General features: G+C 44.5%; 1 protein-coding gene and 1 long non-coding RNA gene across 14 annotated transcripts in view; one reads left to right on the top strand and one right to left on the bottom strand.

The window, feature by feature from the left end:
* Positions 1-2,623, bottom strand: part of NCOR2 (nuclear receptor corepressor 2) — a 343,965-nt gene extending 341,342 nt beyond the window's left edge. For all 13 annotated transcript variants that reach the window (XM_060785561.2, XM_060785569.2, XM_060785570.2 and 10 more), the window contains exon 1: positions 2,304-2,623. The gene's annotated coding sequence lies outside the window, so the exon portion shown is untranslated. The remainder of the gene's footprint in view (positions 1-2,303) is intronic.
* On the top strand, positions 1,418-9,634 carry LOC137097886 (uncharacterized). Its single transcript, XR_010910497.1, has 2 exons — positions 1,418-1,840; positions 9,584-9,634. It is a non-coding gene; the product is annotated as an uncharacterized lncRNA (long non-coding RNA).
* Positions 9,635-18,603: the final 8,969 nt, after the last annotated feature.

Here is an 18,603-nt window from a genome sequence, read left to right as displayed (position 1 = left end):
CTTCCCATCGGTTCAGCCAGCATGACCAATGAGAGGTATATAGGAGTTATAGTCCTGGAACATCTGGAGGACCATGGATTCTTCACCTCTGAGAAACACTGTAACAGCACTACAGTCAGGTATGCATAGAATAAGCTTATAAAATACAGGCAGTCCCCAAGTTACAAACATCCGACTTACAAACAACTCCTAGTTACAAACGGGTGTGAGACAACAGGAAGTGAGAGAAATCTACCTCTTGGAAGAGAAATTCATTCCTGAAAGAGTTATCATGGGAAAAAGGTGTCTCCACTGAAGCTTTATCACCAATTCTTGTTTCCACAACAAGCTAAATTTTCCAAATTCTAATGACACAGGGATGGAAAGTGAAGTGAAATCTTTTGAACAGGGCAGAGAGAAAAACAAACACCAACTACAAGTTGGATCATGTGATTTTAATGCTTTTATTAGGTGTTTTCTTATATTTCATGTTTTAAATGTCCTCTTGTCTTATGGTGAATTGTCCTATTGATTTTATGCCTAGTTATATGTTGTTGATTTGAGTTTTGGTTTATTATGTAAGGAATTGAATTTCTGCCGTTATTTTTGTGCAATCCACTTTGAGTCTCCCCAGGAGTGAGAAATTAACCCCTATGTGATTGAAAGTATAGAAAAATATATAGATAAATAGATATATGGCTGGAGTTCAACTGAAATAATTTACCTGTTCCGACTTACAAATTCAGCTTCCCAAAATTTTCCAAAAATCTAATGCTCACAGGGGCAGAAAGTGAAGTGGAATCTTCTGAGCAGGGGTACAGACAGCAAACAAACCCCACAGGGGTATTGACCCTTCCCTATGTGATTGAAAGCTCACACAAGCGCGCACGCACACCCCATGGATGGAGTTAAACTTAAAGAATGTACCTGTTTCAACTTAGATACAAATTAAACTTAAGAACAATCCTACAGAACCTATCTTGTTTGAAACTTGGGGACTGCCTGTACCTGATTCTGTCTTTCAAAGCACCATTTGGTACTCTCCATGAAAATGCACTGCAGCCAGAATTCCAGAGTAAGGGCTGTTTTGACAGCAGTTTTAAGACTGGGTGGGGTTTTCAGCGCAGTTGTTCTGCAGAGTATACAAGCGGGAAATGCAAAAGGCCCACTGGGTGCCAAGTGTCCTCCCAACTGCAGCCCAGCACACTTTTTTTACATAACAAAACAGCAACCCCCGCACCCACCAACCCCCACCCAAAAAAACCCCAACCACAGGCCAGCGGAATGAGCAAGAGACAAAACAGAGCGACCTCAAAAACGGAATCTGCTGAAAGCCACTTAGAAGCGCACAGGGCATTCTCCTGACACAAACGCCCTGAAATCCGCCCAACAAATCAGCGATTGCAGTCAACGTGGAGGTACATTCCACCACAAGCGTTGTCAACACAGCCCTGAGAGCTGTCCTTTCTGTCTCCACCAACGCAGGCGTTCCACCACGGAAACGCACCGAGCGAACACAGGAGAAAAGAGTTCACTCTGAAGTTTTTTCCAAGGGGAAAAGGGATGAGAGGAGGAGGCCCCTCCGGCCGAAGCGTTGTCCCGACGCCAGTTGAAGCAACGCCTCGCAGAGCCGCCGCCTTCTCTTCCTCCTCCTCCTCCACTCCAGGAAGCCAAGCTCCCAGCAGCACTGTCACAAGCCTGCCATGTGGCCGCAGGACGGAAAAAGAAGCAAGCCAATGGCTCTTTGCCACCAAGCAAGCCCACACCGAGCGAAGCAGGGGGCAGAAACAGGAGGGGGAAACCCACGGGAAGCCATGGAGGAGGGCGAGCAGCGAGAACAATTGGGTTCAGCTTCCTACAGGTTCGGCATTTTTTTTGGAGCAGGGTTCATCCCAATCTGATTGCGAATTTGCCCTACAACTACTCCCCCCCCCACACACACACACACACAGACTTAGGCTGGATCTAGACTGCCATATAATGCACTGAGCTGCATTCTCTTGACAGTGTGCAGACTCCTCGAATCCAGGTCAATGCAGTTCATCTGCAATCTAGAGAAAAGCCCCCCTCAAGTCGCCCTGACTGGCTGCTCTTCCATCCAGGCGCGTGTTTACACAGGCCTGAAAGAACTCCATTGGGGAGGGGAGGGGGAGGGAAGGGAGGGGGGCTGTTGGCGCGCGCCTCACTTGGCCAAAGGCAGGAGGAAAACAACCCAAAGAGACCCGGAAGTCCCCCTCGCGCCTGTTGTGTTGTTTCCAGCCCAACCCTGGGCCGCTCTTCCAGGGAAGGGACCCCCCCTCCCCCCGGAGCGGAGGCGCGCTTACCCGCCAAGAGCCCTTCGAGGCCTGTCCTTCCGTCCTGAGGGGAATTCCCGCCTCACAACTTCTGCTTCAAGGCGGAGGCCCTTCAACGCCGCCGCCTCACAACTTCGAAGCCAGGGCTTTGGGGGCCCGGGAGGAGGAGGCGCGGGCGCCTTGCTCCGCGTGCTGGGCTCCGGACCCGCCGCGTCGTTCTCCTCAGGCGCCTCCGGCACAGAGCGGCCTTGTCCGCCGCCTCCTCCTCCTCCTCCTCCTCCTTCAGGGGAAAGAGCAGCGCCTCGCGGCCGCGGAGGGAAAAAAAACTCTCGCGCCAAGTCTCTCCGGGAGGGAGGAGGGAGGAGGGAGGGAGGCGGGGGCGCGCGCCTGCTCCGCCTCGGCCTGGCCTTCCCAACTCCGCCCACATCGCCCCCCTCATGCGGCTCTTAAAGGGGCCGCGCCTCCAAGGGCCTCGTCACACTGTCCACTTAATAATAATTGGGTTTCTGTGAGATTTTCAGGCTGTCTGGCCATGTTCCAGAAGCATTCTCTCCTGACGTTTCGCGCACAGCTATGGCAGGCATCCTCAGGGGTTGAGAGGTCTGGTGGAAATAGGCAAGTGAGATTTATACATATATGTGGAATGTCCACGGTGGGAGAAAGAACACTTCTCTGCTTGAGGCAAGTGTGAATGTTGCCACTGGCCAGCTTGATTAGCATTGAATAACCTTTTAGCTTCAAAGCCTGGCTGCTTCCTGCAGCCAGGCTTTGAAGCTGCAGGAATGCAGTTTTCTTGCTTCTTGGCAGGGGGTTGGACTGGATGGCCCTTGAGGTCTCTTCCAACTCTATGATTCTATTATTCTATTCCTGCCTGGAGGAATCCTTTGTTGGGAGGTGTTAGATGTCCCTGATTGCTTCCTGTTTGGAATTCCCCACCAGTTTTTTTTTAATACTTGTAGCCAGATTTTGTTCATTTTAATGGTTTCCTCCTTTCTGTTAAAATTGTCCGCATGCTTGTGGGCTACCATTTTTTAAAAACTCTAACATCAGGACAGTACACTCAGAAAGCAGAGTGCTGGTAGTTCATAAGCATGTGGACAATTTCAACAGAAAGGGGGAAACCATGAAAATGAACAAAATCTGGTTACCAGTGTTTCTAAAAACCCTCTAGAATCAGGACAGTAAATAAAGAGCAACACTCAGAACACGGGAAATTCCAGACAGGAAGCAATCAGTGCCAGCTAACACCTCCCAACAAAGGATTCCCCAGGTGGCTATCAGCCAGGCTTTGAAGCTGCAAGGCCATTCAATGCTAATCAAACTGGCCAGTTGCAACTTGCCTCCAGTAGACAAGAGTTCTTTCTCCCACCGTGGACATTCCACAGATATATAAACCTGACTTGCTTGGTTTCCAACAGACCTTGCAACCTCTGAGGATGCCTGCCATAGATGTGGGCGAAATGTCAGGAGAGAATGCTTCGGGGCCTGGCCATACAGCCCAGAAACCTCACAGCAACCCAGTTATTCAGGTCATGAAAGATTTCAACAACACAATAATAATAATAATAATAATAATCTTTATTTATATCCCACTTTTCTCCCGAACAGGACCCAAAGCAGCTCACTACAGAAGACAATACACATCAAAGCACACTCAACATCAAATACAAGACCAAAAATCACATAAAGCATCATAACATCCAGAAATGAGAGATAAATAAATATTAAGCACTAAAAACATTGAAAACCAATTACAATTATTGTGGAGACTCATCAATTAAATAGTTTATTTTGCCAAGCTCAGTGCAAATCGACCTTGCTGTCATTAGCAATTGAAGTCATTTGTCCAAATAAGTTTTTAAAAAAACAGCTAAGACCACACAAGCCTTCATCTTGAGGAATAATCCCACTTCTTCAAAAGAGTTCCATCCATCACAGAACATGATCAAACCAGCTCTCCAAGCACCCCTGGGGTTCCCATTAAAGGCATTATTAGCAAAGGTTACCTGGGGGGAGGAGTCATTCAAAGCAAAAAGACCTCCTCCCAAACAAACAGTCATTAAGCCTAGAATTCAGTTGTACTGTTGCTTTCTACTTCCAGAAATTTCAACACTGAATTTTCTGCAAAACATTCTGGTTGGCATTCCAGGACTCATTTCCCTGAGCTCCTTGGCATAAACATGGGTATTACTTGTTGTTGTTGTTGTTGTTGTTGTTGATGTTGATGTTGTTGTTACTATTTGAAACACAACAAGATGAGTCCACAGCAGACAAGATCACTCTGCTAGCTGTTGCATTGGATCACACGTCGGACACTTCCCAAGTATCTAGGACTATGTGATGTATCGGCGAATAATGCATGCAGATCCCAGTAGGGTGGCCTTTTGCTGCTGGCAATCTTGTCAGCGCCAATTGTGTTTAAGTGCAGGCCAAGGTCTTTAGGCATTGCACCCAGTGTGCCAATCACCACTGGGACCACCTTTACTGGTTTGTGCCAGAGTCTTTGCAGTTCAATCTTTAAATCCTCATATCGTGTCATCTTTTCCAGTTGTTTCTCTTCAATCCTGCTGTCACCCGGGATTGCAACATCGTCAATCCATACTTTGTTTTTTAACACGACCGTGAGGTCAGGAGTATTGTGCTCCAAAACTCTGTCTGTCTGAATCCGGAAGTCCCAGAGTAGCTTGACGTGTTCATTTTCTGTAATACATTTTCGACAATACATTTTCGACAATACATTTTCTGTAACCTTTTCTGGCTTGTGATCCCACAAATACCATCTGCCTGTTGCAGGCAGATGGTATTTGTGGCACAAATTCCAATGAATCATCTGAGCAACTGTGTTGTGCCTCTGCTTGTAGTCTGTCTGCGCGATCTTCTTGCAGCAGCTGAGGATATGATAGATTGTTTCATCTGCTTCCTTGCAGAGTCTACATTTGGGATCTGTCGTCAACTTTTCAATTCTGGCTTTGATGGCATTGGTTCTAATGGCTTGTTCTTGGGCTGCCAGAATCAGGCCCTCCGTCTCCTTTTTCAAAGTTCCATTTGTGAGCCATAGCCATGTTTTTTCTTTGTCAATTTGGCTCTCATTTTTTCCCAGGAACTGTCCATGGAGAGCCTTTTTTCGCCAGATGATGATTATTATTATTTGGGGAAGATTCTTTGTCATTACAGAATTGCCTACTGGCCTTCTAAGGAGTTACATCCTTTGGGTGCATCTTCACTGTAGAATTAATGCAGTTTGATGCCACATGAACTGCCATGACTCATTACTATGGAATCCTGGGATTTGTAGTTTGGTGAGACACCAGCACTCTTTGGTAGATAAGGCTCAAGACCTTGTCAAACTACAACTCCCAGGCTGAAAGAGAGTCACTCAGTCAAGTTTATGGTTCAGTAGAATCCTATGTGTCCTCTAAGCCCAGCCACTGATACAATACACCCATTTCCAGGTTCCTTGGACCTTGGCTTGAAATGACAGAGTAATAGAAGTGCTCGCTCTCTCTCTTGTCCAGCTGCCTTGCTGGCTCATGAGCTGCTGGGGATATGCAGCATCTGATAAATTCAGCCACTGCTGCAGGAATGTATCCCAAACCATACATTTCAGTCAGATGCATTTGGCTTGTGACTTTGCCAACATATTTTTCTGCCTAAGCCACAATACAGCTTTCAACATGTTTTGTTGTCTTCATTACAGGCAGCAAGCTGATAAAAGAGGGAGAGCCAGTCTTCTCACAAACATGTTCAAGAAATATAGTCCCTTGTGCAGAGATTGTTCAAGGATTCGATCAAAAGAATGGAAATGGCATGAAGTGCCCCAATCCTTTCAAATTTAGGGAATGCAACGTGGAAACCACTCCTCTCAGTTCCAGTTAATGTTGACTATACTGTATCATAATTACATTCCCATGGGTTGAGAAGCAAGTCAGAGATCAGTGCCGAAGAATCAAGTCAGGAAAGAAATGGGCTGCAAATACTTAGGAAAAAAAGTTTTCTTTGGGGGATAACAGCTCCCAGGCCTCTACATCCAGTGTGACCAATGGTCATGCTGGCTGGGGAATTTGGGGGGCGCAAAGTTAAAATTTCCAAGTTCTGCAAACCCATTAGATTTAAGGAAGTTAGGGTCCTTGAGACAGATGTTACTGAAAAAGGAGGTGAGGAAACATTTCCCCCAGTTCTGTTCACTGCCCTTTTACAGTTGTGGAGACAATTATAATACAATAGAGTCTCACTTATCCAACATAAAGGGGCCAGTAGAAAGTTGGATAAATGAAATGTTGGACAATAAGAAGAGATTGAGGAAAAGCCCATTAAACATCAAATTACATTTTGATTTTACAAATTAAGCACCAAAACATCATGTTTTACAACAAATTGACAGAAAAAGCAGTTCAGTACAGGGTAACATTATGTAGTGATTACTGTATTTACGAATCTAGCACCAAAACATCACAATGTATTGAAACAGCTGTGGATCCGGGCGGGAGGCAGACTGCGTTGGATAATACAGAATGTTGGATGAGCAAAGGTTGGATAAGCGAGACTCTACTGTAATATATGACTTGTCCAAGGTCATGCAATGGGCTTAATGCCACCCTACTTACAATTTGTTTTTCTTCATAATTGTTTGTCTACAGAGGAACCCATCTTGAACGTCTTAAAGCCATGGTGGTCCTGTCCACACTGGTAGTGTCCTTGTTTAAAAGCACATTGAAGGCTGCATAGTGTCTGTGGTTTGAGGCATAGGCCTCACTCTGTCTAACAGTAGAGCCATTTTATAATGGCTTAACAGTTGTTAACAACTGGTTGTGTGTGTGTCAATATTGCCTATTGGCAACCTCACACATTTCATAGGGTTGCCAGTTCCTCCCTCTGAAACACAGAGGGAGGAACTGGTATTTATTTGTGGTCCCCCATCCAAACCTGGTATTTATTTGTGGTCCCCCATCCAAGGAGCCCGCAGTGGCACAGTGTGTTAAAGCGCTGAGCTGCTGAACTTACTGACCGAAAGTCACAGGTTTGAATCCGGGGAGCGGCATGAGCTCCCACTGTTAGCCCCAGCTTCTGCCAACCTAGCAGTTCGAAAACATGCAAATGTGAGTAGATCAATAAGTACCATTCCAGCAGGAAGGTAGCAGCACTCCACGAAGTCATGCTAGCCACATGACCTTGGAGGTGTCTACGGACAATGCTGGCTCTTCAGCTTAGACATGGAGATGAGCACCAACCCCCAGAGTCGGACACAACTGGGCTTAATGTCAGGGGAAAACCTTTACCCTTTTACCTTTTTTATCCAAGTACTAACCAGAGCTGGCCCTGCTTATCTTCCAAGATCAGACAAGATCTGACCTCAAAATTGTAGCATGGAGTTTGGTTCATCCTGAATGCATCACGTGGGCCAGTCTTCCAGTATTATAAAATAGGATGAACCTCCTCTTACCTCCTTTTCCATTACTACTTTGAAGTGTAAGCCTATCCATCCAAACTGCCTTTCAATGGCAGGGTTTTTTCCCACCCTGTACCAACTGCCAATCACATGTCTGCTTGGGGAAAAGAAAGCGCACAGATTTTATTACTGAAAATAAAAGCATAATCCTTATCTTCTAAGCCAAGATATTCAGACACACCTGGCCGGGCTGGGGCAGGTCAGAGGGCAGTGGCATATTTCTCCCATGAGCTTTCTGTGACCAGGAGCACGAGTCAGCAAGCACCGTGAACATTCCTGAGATGCTTGTCCCCTTGCCTCCCACATCTGTAGAAGGCCTTGCGGCGGCGCTTTGTCTCCAGCCACAGCTGGCTCCCATGCTGCTGATGCCTGGCTCTGGGACTGGTACAGCCCAAGGTTATCCTTGCTTTGTCAGTGTGCTGAGTTTGCATTCCCATGATGAGTTTGCATGATCTGCACACTGCATTTTGGAGCACTGCCCTCTTGCCTCCAGCAACATTGAGCTGGAACTGAGTGTCAATTCACACCTCACGATCCCAGGGTACTTCCTCCTGTAGCCAGCGCTAAGCTGGATGAGCCCCCTTCGCCTATGCCTCCCAAACATTCCTGTGGCAGTTGTGCTTCTCTACCTGGCATGGGGTGCAATACTGCCTCATAGCATCCCATTGAAAATGCCAATTTTGTTTCCCACAGTGCCTTAAGACTATTAAAATGGCACCTGATTGTCACTGCTGAGATAATTCATTTCTTAGTGACATTTATTTCCCACCTTTCCTTGGTGAGCTCAGGATGCTTTCCCACTCCTCATTCTATCCTTACAACAAACCCTGTGAAACTCAGAGAATGACAGCCCCAAGGGCACCCAAGAAGTATCATGGCTCACTGAGAGGAGACATAATGGCTATGTATAAATATGTGAGGGGAAGTCATAGGGAGGAGGAAGAAAGCTTGTTTTCTGATGCCCTAGAGACTAGGACGCGGAACAATGGTTTCAAACTACAGGAAAGAAAGGAGATTCCATCTGAACATTATGAAGAGCTTCCTAACTGTGAGAGAGAGCTGTTCAGCAGTGGAACTCTCTGCTCCTTAGTGTGGTGGAGGCTCCTTCTTTGGAAGCTTTTAAACAGAGGCTGGATGGCCCAAGTTACAGACCTGCATCCTAACCACTATAGAACACTGAGCATCAAGAAAATAGTATTTAAATGGGGCTGCTGGTGTTGACACATGTATTAAAATTATTTTAAATGGAAATTAAATGGGAAAATGTAGTACAAAGGGTAGTAACAAGATCAGGAGCAGAAGTGAAGGCTGCAGAGGCGCAACATGTGCTACATCCCTTTGGGTCTAGCCTCTGACATTTGCATGCAGGCCTGTAGCCAGGGGGGGTTAGGGGTTCAACCCCCCCCCCCCGAAATTTTTCAGGTTAAAAAAAAACCTGGTTTACTCATGAATTTTAACTGGTTAACCAAATCCCCATGCTAAGTCTATGAGACGCAAAAAATTAAGAGTCCCTCCAGAACTGCAAGCACTATCTCAAGCAAATATTGACAATTTATTCACGCTGTCATTACTTGCAGCAATAACCGATGTAGCGAAGCAACCAAGTTGGGGGGAGGGGGGTGTTGAATGCTCTCATTAAGGAGGCCAGACTTGGTGGAGGTGGTTGACAGGGGCGGAGCTGAAGGCTGTTGAAGGCTACTCTGCCCCCTGCTGTGTTCTTTGCTTCAGTGTGAGCTAGGAGGCAGGTTTCAAACCCCCCCCCCCCCCAATTTTCAACCCTCCCCGAAATTTTTTTCTGGCTACGGCCCTGTTTGCATGTGTGTCATACCTGACTCCTAACAGTAGATTTTCTTTTTCACAACAGATTTCTTGGGATATCAAACATTTTAGCTGGATAAAAAGGTACAAACAGGCATCCCCATTGAGCAACTGCTTCTTCATTGGATGTGTACATAGATCCCTTTCCTGCTTTCGCTATCAAAGGCATTTCTGTTATACAGGGTGAGTAATTGCACACAAACTACTTTTTAAAAATGAATGGGAGACCTAATGCACCTTGAAGGGGTAATGATTCATTTGATACTGCCAAATCTGCTTGATGAAGCCAAGTACTTCTGATGTGCACACATAAACTTTGAGCTGCTCCATCACTCTTAATATTCAATAAGTCACCTAATAATAAAAATCGCTAAAATGTCGCTGCTCTTCCCTGATGTCAAACAAAATTGTTCAGCGTGAGGCTGTCAGTCCAAAATCCTGACAATAGAGGTATACATCAACATTCTTAAACAAAACAACTCTCACAAGCATCTATTACTGTACACTTGAATTCTACAAAGAATTAACCATCCTTGTAATTATAGTTATCAGTCAGCCAAGATCTATTAATCTGCTCTTTTTCAAACTTTCTGCCTTCAGGGAATTTTCTTCAACATCCCTCCTCCTTTTTCTCAATTTGGAGCGCAATGAACTTTGCAACATTTAAAACAAACACCGCTAAAAAAATCACAACCAACAAAAGTTTAAAGTGTGATTAAGTTATTTTTAAAAAATATAAATGTAGCCTGCGGAGCTTCAACCAGCACCTGTAGCCTACGGACGTTTCTAAAGACTCTTCAAAGGCAGCCTCATGTAGGGTATATTCCCAACTATTTCATTTTCATAGATATATCAAAGTATATGAGTCCTGAGGGAGCCAGATAGGCCGAAAGCCAAGGCGATGAACTGAAGTCTCCAGCAACATAAAATAAGATAGAACACTGTGCAAGTAATCCACTGCATGGCTACCAGCCTCCTCCCAGTAGACTCAAATCAAGGAAAAACTTCATGAGAACCACCACTCCTCTTAACGTTCCCCCAGCAACAGCAAGAGTAGTCCTCTGGGCAGCTAAACCAGGAAATCCCAATTGGATACCGCCCCCCCCCCCCCCCCCAAGGGTCTCCCTCCAGGGGCAAACCAAGAATGGGAAACTTGGAAGTCCCTGAATACACTCAGGAGTGGAGTGGGCACATCAAATAAATTAATCAATCAATCAACAAAAGAATCCTCCACCTTGTGTGACTGTGGAGCAGTGCAGACAACTCCCCATCTGTATGCTTGTCCGCAATGTTCTGCATCATGTACAGAGGAAGAAATGTTGGAGGCTATAGACAGTGCAGTTGCTGTTGCCCATTTTTGGTCAAAAGATTTAGCCACTTGTGCTCCTTCTATTTTTATCAGTTTTATACAAATTTATGCAATGCTTTTGATATGAAATAAATAAAAGTCACAACAAGGTGGCCCAAAAGAATACCATGGTCAACATTATTTTACGAAGAATTTCCTCCTTATCTTCTACAAAGCCCTGCATAGTGTAGAACAGGCATCCTCAAAGTGCGGCCCTCCAGCTGTTTGGGCCTTCAACTCCCAGAATTCATGACAATTAAACAAGCTCATTAGGGCTTCTGGGAGTTGGGGGCCCAAACAGCTGGAGGGCCGCACTTTGAGGATGCCTGGTGTAGAAGATGGACTGACTCACAATGTTGTTTTAAAAAACCATTTATTGCATTTATATGTTGTATTTTTCCTAATATGAGACTAAAGACCACTAACTTCATAGATGAGAATTAAAGTGTGTTTTAAAGTGGTAAAACAATATGAGTTCACTGAGTGTGTAATGACACACATCCTACTGAGTGTGTTGCATCCTTTGGGTGGGTTCAGTGTAATGGTTAAACCATGATGTGTGCCTCTTGTTAGAAATGTATTTATTTATTTACAATATTCCACCCTTCTCACCCCGAAGGGGACTCCTAGCAGATCACAGAACACATATGCAACAAACTTTCAATGCCATTCATACACTGACAAGACAGACAAATGTACATAGATAGAGGTATAAGGTATATGTAGGCTTTCTTATCTTCGGCATCTTGGAGGGTGTGCTTGGTTGTGGCCACGGGTGTGTGGTATCACTCCACTTTCCCTGCCAAAGAGCCTTGTAAACTTCCTCCTTAATCAACCCCCCCCCCCCCCGTACCTATTTATCTACTCACATTGCTGGACTAAAGGCCAAGACCTCACCCTGACCCAGGCTTCGAACTGTCAACCTTTTGGTTGGCAAAATTTACTGCAGCTGGTGGTTAACCTGCTGTGCTAAAGCCTGGCCCTATGTGGGTTCACATGCTCCCTTGTCACTCTTGTGTTCCTTCTTGTCCTTGCAACTATCCACTGCCCTCCTAGATTTTTAGAGTTTCCAAAAAATTGCTGACATCGAAATGAGCCCTGCTGTCTAGTCTCCATCACAGCCTCAGGGAAGCTGCCTGCAATAAAATCACATACTGGTAGGGTAACACAACAAGGACATAATACCATAAAAGGTTCTAGATGAAGATATGTTGTTTTAGTGCACAGTGGAAATCTTCAGCACTCACAAGTTAGCACTGGCAAGCAGATAATGGCTCTTTAAAGAGCCCACCTGATTGAAATATGTTTCTTGCATTCACATTTTTTAGGCCTCCACTTTAAATACCTTAGGTGTAAATTTAATCGAGAAATGCGAGTGATGTCCAATAGAGAGTTGCAGAACCAAAAGGCATGGAAGAACACAAGACATTCCACCTGGTAGAAAAGCCAACCCAGAGAGGAAATATCCATCTCTTACCACCGAAATAAATTGCTGCTGCTTTATTAAATCAATATTAATTCATAATCTTTAACACACAATTACAGTTTTATATCACACCCCAAACTACCCTCTCTTCAAAACCTCGCATCTGTCAGATTTATAATTAGCTTATTACTGCCTATATATCTGCTAATAACTTTTTCCCCGAGCCCTGTGAGGTGAATTAAGGAGAGCTAATAAAGCACGGCTGGTAATCCATTTACAAGTCTGTCTTACACTTTTGTCTAGGCTTCAAATTAAAAGATACATGGCGGTGGGGTGGGGTGGAGAGAGAAGATATATGGTATTTCTTACACACATCTCAAATTTGTTGGATTTGTTAACCCTATTTAACAAACCCATCTATGCCAAGCCTGGAAGAAGCAGTTTATCTGGTTTTCTGTGATGACTTCAGAGTCAACTCCATGTCCTCAGAAATGGATGCTTTGTGGGGAAATGCTTTTCTTTTTCCACTTGGTTTTAGGGACCGATGACCATAAGGTACATGTAGGTAGGCAGGCAGACTGGTAAAAGTAATGACTTTTCATATGTGTTTGCAAGGTGTCAACACACATACATATACATGCACAAAAATTGCAAGGCATGTTGATTCCCCAGCATAGCCTCAGAAAAGATGTTCACTTCTCAGGATCCTTCATTCTCTCCATATGTTGTAAAGTGGGATGGGGAGATTCTCACAGCCCCCAAAACACACAACCGGGCACTCAAACTACCGTATATACTCGAGTATAAGCCAGCCTGAATATAAGTCGAGACACCTGGTTTTACCACAAAAAACTGGGAAAATGTATACAGTCGAGTATAAGCCAAAGGTGGGAAAATGCAGCAGCTACTGGTCATTTCAAAAAAATAAATACCAATAAAATTACATTAATTGCGGCATCAGTAGGTTAAATGTTTTTTGAATATTTACATCAAACTGTAATTTAAGATAAGACTGCCCAACTTCTTACACCACATCCACAACCAACTTCAAAAAATTACCAATTTCAAGTGTAGTTGTGCTGTTATGGGTGCAAGCAGCTACTGGAAACTGGTGAGAGAGGGAATGCCCAATACAATCAACATGCAAATGGGTATGGCTTATTTCACATTGACTCATTATGTTTGTATGACACACCTACACACTGCAGCCAACACACTAATATGCCATGACACACAGTTTGGAAAACTCTGCTCAACACAAACAGAGCATGGAGACCTTCATGAGGCTACACACCATTCATTATCCATGAAGAGACTGCTACATGAGAGCCGTCCCCTTGAAAAATGATTTAAAATTACCTAGGCATGGTGGAGATCACAAATAAAATGGCCCATGTTCCATTAGTAATTGCATAGGTTTAGAAAAGAATGTTTGCTGTCTTTCATAAGGAGAGAGAGAGAGCACATACCACCTCATCAAATGGGTATTTTTCCCCATCCTAATGCACTGCCAGGACGCTGCTGAGACGGAGTCTGCTGGAGCCCATCATATGATGCACAGCTACTTCTGGCGGGGCTCCATTGGGCTCCGTCCCAGCAGCGTGTCGGCAGCGCGCTAAGAGGGAGCCCTGAGGAGACGGGTGATTACTCGTCTCCTCATGGAAGAAGCTGGGAACAGCAGGGAAACCTTGTGGAATGGCAGCCCATGACTAACCATAGTAAGGGAACGATGCTGGGCGTTGTCCCATGGTTTCCCACACTATCCCCCGCTGTCCCCAGACTTCTGGATCTCCATGTGATGAAGTCCTAAATGACACTGCCTGCTAGTCTTAAACAGCTGCTCCTGTGGCCTGATTATGACTCAAAGCCAAAAGCAGCAACTGACTCAGCCATTTTATCATGGAGGGTGGGAGTGACTATGAACTGCCTGCAGGGGAGAAAGACGCTGCAAGAGACATTGGCATTCGAGGGCTGACTCCTCCTGCATCGGTGGATTGGTGCCAAGGCCTTACAAACCATTTGATCAGCATCGGTCTAGCCTATCATGGGGACAGCATGCTTTGCTTCTACACAAGCTTGGGGGGGGGGGGGGAGTATAAAGGAGGTATTATGGAGATGTGTATTCCTCTCTGACTCATACTAGGTTTCTGGCGCGCACCCGTGAAGAGCTTTTTGTGCAGAAACATAAAGGCTCAGAGACACTGGGGCACAATAAATTAGGTATATAAACTTCCCATTGGCAAAGCTCTGGTTTTGTTGTTATACGACAAAAGGGAAACACTGATAAGGACTGACAAACAGGGCAGTGGGTTGGGGGCACATGGAACTCAGGTTTGCTTGTCTTCGTTGCATTATTTATGGCAAGCAAAAAGCATGGAGAGCTGTTACTTGGAACTTGCAATTGAATGAGAGGGAGATGAATCCACCTTTTGTGGCATTGCTTTCAACAAATGTATGATTGTGCTTGAACAAAATGTGTTGGTATAACATATACATAATAAACAAAGCAGAACAAAGAAGTCTGGCACCATAAACGGGAATCTTGTAGAGAGTGGGATTGGCTGGGCAGTCCGCTTGTTTTTGGATAAAGAAGTGAAAGGATTTGAACTATCAGGGTTGACATACTGTGTGATTTGTGTGTTCAGCTACATTCCCACATGCATAAACATTGATGACTTGGGTCTCATCTATACTGACAATTTCATGCACTTTCAAGCCGGTATAGAAGAAAGTGGTTTTGCTGTCCAAGTGATTACATAGGACACCCTGGAACCAGAGTGAGGCCCAGATGGTGAATGCACAAATCACAGAGAACTGAGACGCATTAAGAGCTTGCTTTTGTGGGAGTTTGTTGTTGTTGTCTGGGCACATAGTTTTAAGCTAGCTTCGAACAGCATTAAATTGTCAGTGTAGATATGGCCTTGGATTGCCATTTGGATGTGAGTACACACCTTTAATTGTGATGGGGTGTACTATAGTCAAAGAGACAAACATTGTCACTGATAGGAACCCTCAAACCAAGATTTTGCACTGATAACTACGCCACCCCCTGGCAGTATAAACTAATGTGTATAAGATGGGGAACTGCAATATCCATATTTGTATGTCATCCATATGTATTATGGATGGGGGGGGGGCATGGGGAGCTTTATATGTACACAGCAAACCAGAATGGCAATAATGTGCAACTACAAAGTGTTACAGTAACAAAACACAAATAGTGAACTCTTGCAATAATAACACAAATCTTAAAATTGTACTTTTCTTCTGGTAAAAAGGAGCAATGGCCTACAAAAGGTGAAGCGCAGAATGGAAAATGGTCTAACAGATGATGTAGTGAGCAGACAGCACGATCTGTATTTAGAGAGCTCTATTACAGGGATTGTGTGATAGGAAGAAGGGTTATGCTGACATGTTCTAACTTTCTACGAAAACAGGTTTGCATGTTTAAACATGCTATTAGACCAGCAGCAATCTCCTAAAATGCCCAATGCTAACAACATATCCTCCAACTATTTTGATTTGGCAGGGATAACCTAGATTAATCTTGTATAGTCCTACTTTTTCAGATGCCTTGAAAATGTTCCAGTTCTTCTGCCATCCAACATTTTCCCCATGGTCCTCATCTTATTTTTATTGGGTAAACTGAGTTTAAATGGTATGGACTCAGTTAACTCAGGCCCCATCTACACAGGCATTAAAATCTGAAATCTTGAATCCACCATGAGGTTGAGGTGTCCAGAAATGTGCATTAAGAGATCTAGTGCAGCTATGTGGACTCTCTTGCATCTTCCAGCTGTTTTGTTTGGTGCTTGCATAGGCACTCTGAATTGAACCAAATGTCTATAATCCACCTTCTGCTCTGGATTGTTTCTGTAGAAGCCGCCCAAGATTGCATCTCCACTGCCTTATAATGCAGTTTGGAACCTAAAATTCAAATTTACATTTCTTTATCAGAATGCACTCATGATTTCACTCATCCTACCTCCATGTCCCTGTGTGTTTGTGCTATTTGATTTCAGCTTCCGAATGAATCACAGGTTTGGAGCCCAATGTGTCAAGCTTCCCAGAAGGCCAGATGTGACAAGGTCTGCTTAGAACAGTGGTTCTTAACCTGGGGGTCGGGACCCCTGAAGGGGTCGCGAGGGGATGTCTGAGGGGTCGCCAAAGACCATCACAAACAGTATTTTCTGTTGGTCATGGGAGTTCTGTGTGGGAAGTTTGGCCTAATTCTGTCGTTGGTGGGCTTCAGAATGCTCTTTGGTAGTAGGTGAACTATAAATCCCAGCAACTACAACTCCCCAATGTCAAGGTCTATTTTCCCCGAACTTCACCAGTGTTCACATTTGGGCATATTGAATATTCGTGCCAAGTTTGATCCAGATCCATCATTGTTTGAGTCCACAGTGCTCTCTGGATGTAGCTGAACAACAACTCCCAAACTCAAGGTCAACGCCCACCAAACCCCATCCTCCAACCAATCCTCCCATCCCAACCCCACCAGTATTCAAATTTAGGCATATTGGGTATTTGTGACAAATTTGGTCCAGTGAATGAGAATACATCCTGCATATCAGATATTTACATAACGATTCAGAAGAGTAGCAAAATTACAATTATGTTGTAGCAACAAAAATAATTTAATGGCTGGGGGTCACCACAACATTAGGAACTGTATTAAGGGGTCGCGGCATTAGGAACGTTGAGAACCACTGGCTTAGAAGGTGAAATCTAAGGCTTTATTCTCAATTCCCAAAGAGGATGTCAACAGAGACAGCACTCCAAAGAACTGACATATCACATTTGTGAACATACATTTTATTTATAGCATCTTGACAGCTATTCAAGACTGTCATACTGGCTCCTGATTGGTCCAGAAAGTGTCTGTTCCCTGGTTGGTCCAGAGCTCTGTCCGACATCATCGCTGGTTGGTCCCTGCCGTGGTGGGAATTGTTTTGAAGATTGTATTCATCTCTTCATCCACCACTGAGAGGGGCACGATAGAAAAGGAATGCAGTGGGGTAAGTGATAATGGGCTAGAATGGGTCTTGATATCTCAGATGCAATGGGTGTCAGTCCAGAGAATGTTGGCCATCTCAATTGGTGCCTTGCTGGGGTGGGGGGGGGGGGGGAATCGGTCTGATGATGGGGATGAGGAAGCATTCCTAGGAATAACTCAGATCATATCAGGGAGAAATAGGAAAAGACCCAGAGGTTCTTGTGCAAACCCATTGTGTGTCCTCTGAGCCTTGTGAGGGGATTATGATAATCATGAGACTACATCCTTAGGTCCGGGGTGCAATGAGGGAAACATTCCAGGGTGAAATCATGAAAGGTTACTACAGAAGAAAGGGAGGGGGCAATGTGGGTTTGCTTATGTCCCAGTGGAGTCATGGATCACAATTCATAATTTTGGGTTCGTTTTTGATAATATTTGTGCGCACAAAATATTTTAACAGAATTTTTCTTGTTGGTAGATGCTTCTTTAAAGTATTTTTTTCTGTTCTGATTTTTATTGTGGAATATTGTTGCTGTGGTAGGTCTGGCTTTTAGTCTATGATTGCAGACAAAGGATTTTGTGTATTAAATTTAAATTTATCCTGTGTTTGCATCTTTCTAAACTCTCTTGTTCGCTTTCACTGGATGATTGAGTGAGATGTGTTCCAAAGTTAATGCAGCTGTTTACTACTCCCTCGGCTCAACACAAGGACATGGGGATAAGAGGACTGAAATCATGAGTGCATTCTGGTAAAGTAATGTGAGTAGGAGTAGGAAACAGCTGGTAGAGAGATTTTGGAAAGTGTGCAAAGGGTTAGCGAATAGCTCCTTTTGTACCATTCAAAAGAAGACATGCACACTTTTAACCCCTTGTGTAGTAGACAGGATTCCAGGCATCATGTTCTGTATACAATCTGTTGGGGCATCATCCATCACTATTTTCATTAAGATGTTGCCTTGAAATCCATTGGAAATGTAGTGTAACAAATAGAGGCAAATATCTTTCTTGAGCCCCAAACCACATTATATGGTCACTGTAGACCAGTGGTTCCCAACCTGTGGTCTGTGGACCACCAGTGGTCCCCAAGAATGAAAATATGGTCTGCGGCCTTACCATTACTACACCGTTGCCTCAAAACCACATGACAACAAGAGCGACTTGTCTCGCAAAACCCTCTTATAGTGCCAAGGCAAGGGGGATGTTGGGAGGGAGGAGGCTGCCTACCCACGAAAGATTACTACTACCACAGCAGATCTAGATGATTAAATATAGTTTTCTGTGGGCAAGCAGATG

Source organism: Anolis sagrei, chromosome X (genome assembly GCF_037176765.1).
Source record: "Anolis sagrei isolate rAnoSag1 chromosome X, rAnoSag1.mat, whole genome shotgun sequence".
NCBI classification, from domain to species: Eukaryota; Metazoa; Chordata; class Lepidosauria; order Squamata; family Dactyloidae; genus Anolis; species Anolis sagrei.
This window is presented reverse-complemented; position numbering and strand designations above follow the sequence as displayed.